Source organism: Amphiura filiformis, chromosome 15, assembly GCF_039555335.1.
Source record: "Amphiura filiformis chromosome 15, Afil_fr2py, whole genome shotgun sequence".
Taxonomy (NCBI): domain Eukaryota; kingdom Metazoa; phylum Echinodermata; class Ophiuroidea; order Amphilepidida; family Amphiuridae; genus Amphiura; species Amphiura filiformis.
In genome coordinates this window covers 35,138,096-35,146,179 of record NC_092642.1, presented here as the reverse complement: position 1 = coordinate 35,146,179, position 8,084 = coordinate 35,138,096, and positions in this window count along the sequence as shown.

Genomic DNA, 8,084 nt, shown 5'->3' with positions numbered 1-8,084 from the left:
AACTTTCATATTTTCTTCTTTTAACAAATTTGTATTGGAAATTTGGAATAAGAAAATAGACTTTTGCTCCATTTTTTCAAAATTTTCTACCCGATGACCCCTTATTTTGAAATCTTATACTCAATGACCCCCTTTTTCAAAATCTTATACCCAATGACCCCTTTTTCATTGTTTTGTATCCACGTTTTGTACCCTATAGGTTTTGTACGCCGAAGGCACATACCCGTCACTTCTAAAGTTGAGCCCCCCCCCCCGGTAGATACGGTATTGTTGGTCGAAGTAGCAAAAAATAACACGGTGATGTTTTGCAAAGGTTCATTCTACAAATTATATACTTTGAAAAACGTGCTTGATTTATTGTTGATGAGTTTTGTACTTTTTACAAAAGTGTTGTTGTTTCAGCCCTCTTTACAACATAACTCAAGAACCACATGGCCTACAAAAGTATATCTGTGATATTTGAATTTTTCTACAATGCAATTTTGCCAAAGCCACTACCATTCGCAAGATGCTGTGAACTACCAAATCGCAACAGTTTAAAATAGTTGCTAACCTTAAAATGGGATGAACAGCTATCAGTAGATAGCAATCACGTTTCTGATAATCTCTGCAGACAGCAGTAGCTTTACTTTTATTTCATGTTTTTTGCTTTACTATCTACTGAAGATAGCAATTACGGCGGGTTTATAAAAGATAATTCATACATTTAGTATTTTGATCGGCCAATTATTTTTGTGTACTGAATCACCATCTTTTTTTAATATAATGCTCCAATAAAGTATCCTTACACTTGGAAAAATAATCATAATTTCAAAACTGAACAATATTGGGGTAAACTTGTTTTTTTAATAGATGCACTATCTAATCCTGCACATTATGACACCACATTGAATCCAATGTGACCTCAAGAAGTAAAGTTACAAGCAATTGAATAGACGAAGGTACAGTTTAAAAAGTGACAGACTGGCCTATACAAGGCGCAAAAAGGTTTCAACAAGCGAAACAAAGAGACAACACAGTTTCTTCAATGAAGCGTTATTTAAAGAAGTTTTTATTTCAGTAATTGCTTCTTTGTACTTTTCATAACTTTCGTTTTATTTGTCAGTTCTTTTGTTTCAGTTTTCTGTTGTTCCTTTTGTTCTTAATTAAAGCCAAACGCATAAATTAGCCATTCACCACTCTCAAACCAGATGTTTAGTCTGTGGAGTTTTGAATAGGCCAGTTTGTCACTTTTAAAACTGGACATTCGTCTAATCAAATGCTTGTAACTTTGCTTCCTGAAGTCACATTGGATTCCATGTGGTGTCATAATGTGCAAGATTAAATAGGGCATCTATTAAAAAAACAAATTTACTCCAATATTGTTCAGTTTGGAAATTGTGATTATTTTTCCAAGTGTAAGGATACTTTATTGGCGCAGTATATACGTTTTGCATTTTGTTTATTTGTCTTCTATCACGTTAATCCTGATAATCTCTGCTATATAAGCCCCGTTTTAAATTTTTATTAGCTTCATCATTTTAGCATTACTTTAAGCTTTGCATTCTGGCTATTGGCTACTCAATACGAAGCGAACGAAAAGGCTTTTGGTACATTTTCATGTTTGATGATATTTTTAGCTATCTACTGAAGATAGCAATTACGGCGGGCTTATAATACAAACGATAATTCATACATTTAGCATTTTGATCGGTTATCTTCTGAAGATAGCATTTAGGGCCTATGAAGAAAACAATTACTACCGAAAGAAAACGCCTTTGTATATTTTTTATGTTTGTTTATTGTTTGGTGTGTGTGTGTGTTTTTTGTGGGTTTTTATGCTATCTACTGAAGAAAGTAATCTTGTGAAGCAACCCGAGGTTTCGCTGCCCAGAAATCATGGCGACTAAAGATACACCGATGATTCCTAAACAACGAAACTCCAAGTTACCCGGGGAATAACTCATGAAACACATCAACGAGAGACGAGTAAATCACACGAAGAATCATATAAATACTTTGCATGAATATTTATTACACATAATAATAAAACTCGCGAGTGAACAAAACGGATACAGACATAATATTGCATACGTGTTGAGCTGGTAACACATGGGCGAGGACTACGACCTAATTACTGAACAAAGGCCTTATATAGGAGGTGGCGTAGTGATACCAAATTAGGAAAGATAAAATAGTACCTAAAATAAAGAAATCGCCATAACAGTAATTACGGCGGGTTTATGTAATACAAAAGATTATTCATATATTTAGCATTTTGATCGGCCAATTATTATAGCCCCGAATTGCGTCCCGAATTTGGCGACCCCGAATTTGGCGTCCCGAATTTGGCGCCCCCGAATTTGGCGTCCCGAATTTGGCGCCCCAATTTGGCGTCCTGAATTTGGCGCCCCTGAATTTGGCGCCCTGAATTTGGCGCCCCGAATTTGGCGCCCCAATTTGGCGCCCCTTAAGGGGGGTAGGGCGCCAATTTTGTTTCTTGCCCCGGGCGCTACCAACCCTAGTTACGCAATTGCGGACAGAATATCATTAATATAAAGTAGCAAAAGGGTTGGTCCTAAGACGGAGCCCTGTGGTACGCCTGATGTAACTGGCGTCCACTTGAAGTGCGTGCCGTTGACTGCTACACATTGCTCAGTGCTCACGTCCGGATAAAAATTCCTGTATCCACTGTAGGGTCTTCCCTTTGATGCCATAGTATTCAAGTTTGATGGACAGTCTATGATGAGGAACTTTATCGAACGCTTTGCTAAAATCTAGTAGCAAAACGCCCGTCTGGCCGGCCACCTCGATTCAATACCTCGGCCCAGTCATGAGTAGCTTGGAGAACTTGATTATCGCAAGACATCTTTTCCCGAAAACCATGTTGTTGGTCTATTATGATTTTGTTACCTGCTAGGTGTTTTGCAGTGTGAGACAAGATGATATGCCCCATGATTTTTGAGCAAATACAGGTTAGACTTACCGGGCGGTAATTCTCCGGTGAAAAATTAGTCAGTCATTTTTATTAGCTTCGTCATTTTAGCATTACTTTAAGCTTTGCATTCTGCCTATTGGCTGCTCAATACGAAGCGGACGAAAAGGCTTTTGGCACATTTTCATGTTTGATGATATTTTTAGCTATCTACTGAAGATAGCAATTATGGCGGGCTTATAATACAAACGATAATTCATACATTTAGCATTTTGATCGGTTATCTTCTGAAGATAGCATTTAGGGCCTATGAAGAAAACAATTACTACCGAAAGAAAACGCTTTTGTATATTTTTTATGTTTGTTTATTGTTTGGTGTGTGTGGTTTTGTGGGGTTTTTATGCTATCTACTGAAGATAGTAATTACGGCGGGTTTATGTAATACAAAAGATTATTCATATATTTAGCACTTTGATCGGCCAATTATTATAGCCCCGAGTTGCGTCCCGAATTTGGCGCCCCCGAATTTGGCGCCCCGGATTTGACGCCCTGAATTTGGCGCCCCTTAGGGGTAGGGCGCCAATTTTGTTTCTTGCCCCGGTGCTACCAACCCTAGTTACGCCATTGCGGACAGAATATCATTAATATAAAGTAGGAAAAGGGTTGGTCCTAAGACGGAGCCATGTGGTACGCCTGATATTACTGGCGTCCACTTGAAGTGCGTGCCGTTGACTGCTACATATTACTCAGTGCTCACGTCCGGATAAAAATTCCTGTATCCACTGTAGGGTCTTCCCTTTGATGCCATAGTATTCAAGTTTGATGGACAGTCTATGATGAGGAACGCCCGTCTGGCCACTTCGATTCAACACCTCGGCCCAGTCATGAGTAGCTTGGAGAAATTGATTATCACAAGACATCTTTTCCCGAAAACCATGCTGTTGGTCTATTATGATTTTGTTACCTGCTAGGTGTTTTGCAGTGTGAGACAAGATGATATGCCCCATGATTTTTGAGCAAATACAGGTTAGACTTACCGGGCGGTAATTCTCCGGTGAAAAATTAGTCAGTCATTTTTATTAGCTTCGTCATTTTAGCATTACTTTAAGCTTTGCATTCTGCCTATTGGCTACTCAATACGAAGCGGACGAAAAGGCTTTTGGTACATTTTCATGTTTGATGATATTTTTAGCTATCTACTGAAGATAGCAATTACGGCGGGCTTATAATACAAACGATAATTCATACATTTAGCATTTTGATCGGTTATCTTCTGAAGATAGCATTTAGGGCCTATGAAGAAAACAATTACTACCGAAAGAAAACGCTTTTGTATATTTTTATGTTTGTTTATTGTTTGGTGTGTGTGTTTTGTGGGTTTTTATGCTATCTACTGAAGATAGTAATTACGGCGGGTTTATGTAATACAAAAGATTATTCATATATTTAGCACTTTGATCGGCCAATTATTATAGCCCCGAGTTGCGTCCCGAATTTGGCGCCCCAATTTGGCGCCCCGGATTTGACGCTCCGAATTTGGCGCCCCTTAGGGGGTAGGGCGCCAATTTTGTTTCTTGCCCCGGGTGCTACCAACCCTAGTTACGCCATTGCGGACAGAATATCATTAATATAAAGTAGGAAAAGGGTTGGTCCTAAGACGGAGCCATGTGGTACGCCTGATATTACTGGTGTCCACTTGAAGTGCGTGCCGTTGACTGCTACATATTACTCAGTGCTCACGTCCGGATAAAAATTCCTGTATCCACTGTAGGGTCTTCCCTTTGATGCCATAGTATTCAAGTTTGATGGACAGTCTATGATGAGGAACGCCCGTCTGGCCACTTCGATTCAACACCTCGGCCCAGTCATGAGTAGCTTGGAGAAATTGATTATCGCAAGACATCTTTTCCCGAAAACCATGCTGTTGGTCTATTATGATTTTGTTACCTGCTAGGTGTTTTGCAGTGTGAGACAAGATGATATGCCCCATGATTTTTGAGCAAATACAGGTTAGACTTACCGGGCGGTAATTCTCCGGTGAAAAATTAGTCAGTCATTTTTATTAGCTTCGTCATTTTAGCATTACTTTAAGCTTTGCATTCTGCCTATTGGCTACTCAATACGAAGCGGACGAAAAGGCTTTTGGTACATTTTCATGTTTGATGATATTTTTAGCTATCTACTGAAGATAGCAATTACGGCGGGCTTATAATACAAACGATAATTCATACATTTAGCATTTTGATCGGTTATCTTCTGAAGATAGCATTTAGGGCCTATGAAGAAAACAATTACTACCGAAAGAAAACGCTTTTGTATATTTTTTATGTTTGTTTATTGTTTGGTGTGTGTGTTTTTGTGGGGTTTTTATGCTATCTACTGAAGATAGTAATTACGGCGGGTTTATTTAATACAAAAGATTATTCATATATTTAGCACTTTGATCGGCCAATTATTATAGCCCCGAGTTGCGTCCCGAATTTGGCGCCCCCGAATTTGGCGCCCCGGATTTGACGCCCCCGAATTTGGCGCCCCTTAGGGGGGTAGGGCGCCAATTTTGTTTCTTGCCCCGGGTGCTACCAACCCTAGTTACGCCATTGCGGACAGAATATCATTAATATAAAGTAGGAAAAGGGTTGGTCCTAAGACGGAGCCCTGTGGTACGCCTGATATTACTGGCGTCCACTTGAAGTGCGTGCCGTTGACTGCTACATATTACTCAGTGCTCACGTCCGGATAAAAATTCCTGTATCCACTGTAGGGTCTTCCCTTTGATGCCATAGTATTCAAGTTTGATGGACAGTCTATGATGAGGAACGCCCGTCTGGCCACCTCGATTCAACACCTCGGCCCAGTCATGAGTAGCTTGGAGAAATTGATTATCGCAAGACATCTTTTCCCGAAAACCATGCTGTTGGTCTATTATAATTTTGTTACCTGCTAGGTGTTTTGCAGTGTGAGACAAGATGATATGCCCCATGATTTTTGAGCAAATACAGGTTAGACTTACCGGGCGGTAATTCTCCGGTGAAAAATTAGTCAGTCATTTTATTAGCTTCGTCATTTTAGCATTACTTTAAGCTTTGCATTCTGCCTATTGGCTACTCAATACGAAGCGGACTAAAAGGCTTTTGGTACATTTTCATGTTTGATGATATTTTTAGCTATCTACTGAAGATAGCAATTACGGCGGGCTTATAATACAAACGATAATTCATACATTTAGCATTTTGATCAGTCATCTTCTGAAGATAGCATTTAGGGCCTATGAAGAAAACAATTACCGAAAGAAATTCTCCGGTGAAGATTTAGTCAGTCATGTCACGTTTTGCATTTTGTTTCTTTATTTTCATCACGTTCCTGATAATCTCGGCTAGGCTATATAAGTGACGTTTTAAAAAAAGTTTTAGCTTCGTCTTTTTAGCATTTCTTTATAGCTATGCATTTGGCCTATTGGCTATTTTATTTCTGAGCTCGCGCCCAGCTAGAATGCGTGTTAGGCAATGCTTTTTTTTTTTTTTATTTTTATTTTTCATGTTTCTTGCTGCATCTTCTGAAGATAATAATCCTTGACATTGCTTGATTGAAAAAATCAGTATTAATGTATCGAACGGTGCCAAAATAAATAGAAGTCCCATAGAAACTAAATATCAATCGGTCGATCAATCAATCAATCAATCAATCAATTAATCAATCAACCAACCAACATCAAAGTATTCAAATAATCAATCAATCAGCGATAAGGAAACCAACAAATAAATTAACTAATTATTTAATTATATTAATTACTTAATTACTTACTTTATTAATTTATTACTTAATTATGTTAATTACTTATTACGTAATTAATTAACTAAATACATTAATTAATTAATTAATTAATTACACTGCATTAATATGACTAATTAACTTAATTAATTAATTACATTAATTTAACTAATTAATTTGATTCATTAATTAGTGTAATTAATTAATTAATTAACTTAATTATTGAAACAATCTATAATAGGGGAGAAAGGGCTGTGATATTTCGGGCTAAGTTTCCCTTTGTTGTTTTAATGTGTGTTTGTTGTTTTTGATTTGTTTTTGTTTTCTTGGCTTGTATGAGTTTTTGAAATGTGTGATGTGGGTTGTTTTTCTCTTGTTTCTTTTTTTTTTTCTTTTTTTTTTGATTGGATTTTTGTTTGTTGTTTAATCTCTGATGTAACTCTTCTTATCCTTGAAACCATGTAATAACAGAATGAAACACAAAGCAAAAAACATTTTTTTTATAACTCCAACTCCATGCTGTTACGCTACTGTGATGTAGCTGATATTTATTATCATACAAGACAGACGTTTGAATTTTAAGTTCAGTATTTCTGCTTTGAAAGCATTTTGCAAGCTTTAAAATTACACCTCATTTGCTATAATTGATCAAGGCATTCATATTTTAAAAAGCATCACAAATTATTTTATTTCCCTTATTTTTATCTGTCTATTTTTATCTTGAAAAGCACTTTGCCGCAATGTCCCCCACCCCCCCCCCCCACCCCCTTTGCCGTGCTGCATCACATTATAGCATTACAATCATTATATTGCATTCAAGTTATATATTAAGCATGACAACATTGGGGATTTTCACAAGGTCAAGCTATTTTGTTAGAATTCATTACTTTCTTGTCCAAGGACTCATGTTCCATTCGAATAAAAAGCAATATTTCTGAAGGAGTTTCATTCAGTGATTTGCTCATCCGGACGATCGTAAAAATCATCAAAATTCAGATTTTGGTACCTTTGTAATTGGCATAGATGTGCTAACATAGCCTGCTAGTGGATCGGTCGAAAGCCGTGTATTTTAGACAAAATAAAGCATTTGATGATTCTGGACTTTTGATACTGACAGTACAAAAGTCCGACTCAAGATCGAAAGAAGCTCACTCTCCACGTACCAACACGCGTTGCGTATTGTTTCTACTACTTATTACATCAGTAGCTACTATTTTAAACAAAATACACAATTTTAACTGTTTTTTCATATTTGAATTGACCGTTAGTTTGCTTCGGTGACCTTTAATTGCTTATTTTGTTTTCTACTACAAAAATTAAGCGTCTGTTTTAAATCAATTTAGACTCTACTTCCCCGTGTTAGAAACACTGGACTAGGAAGTTTTCCAGTCGATTGGTGGCG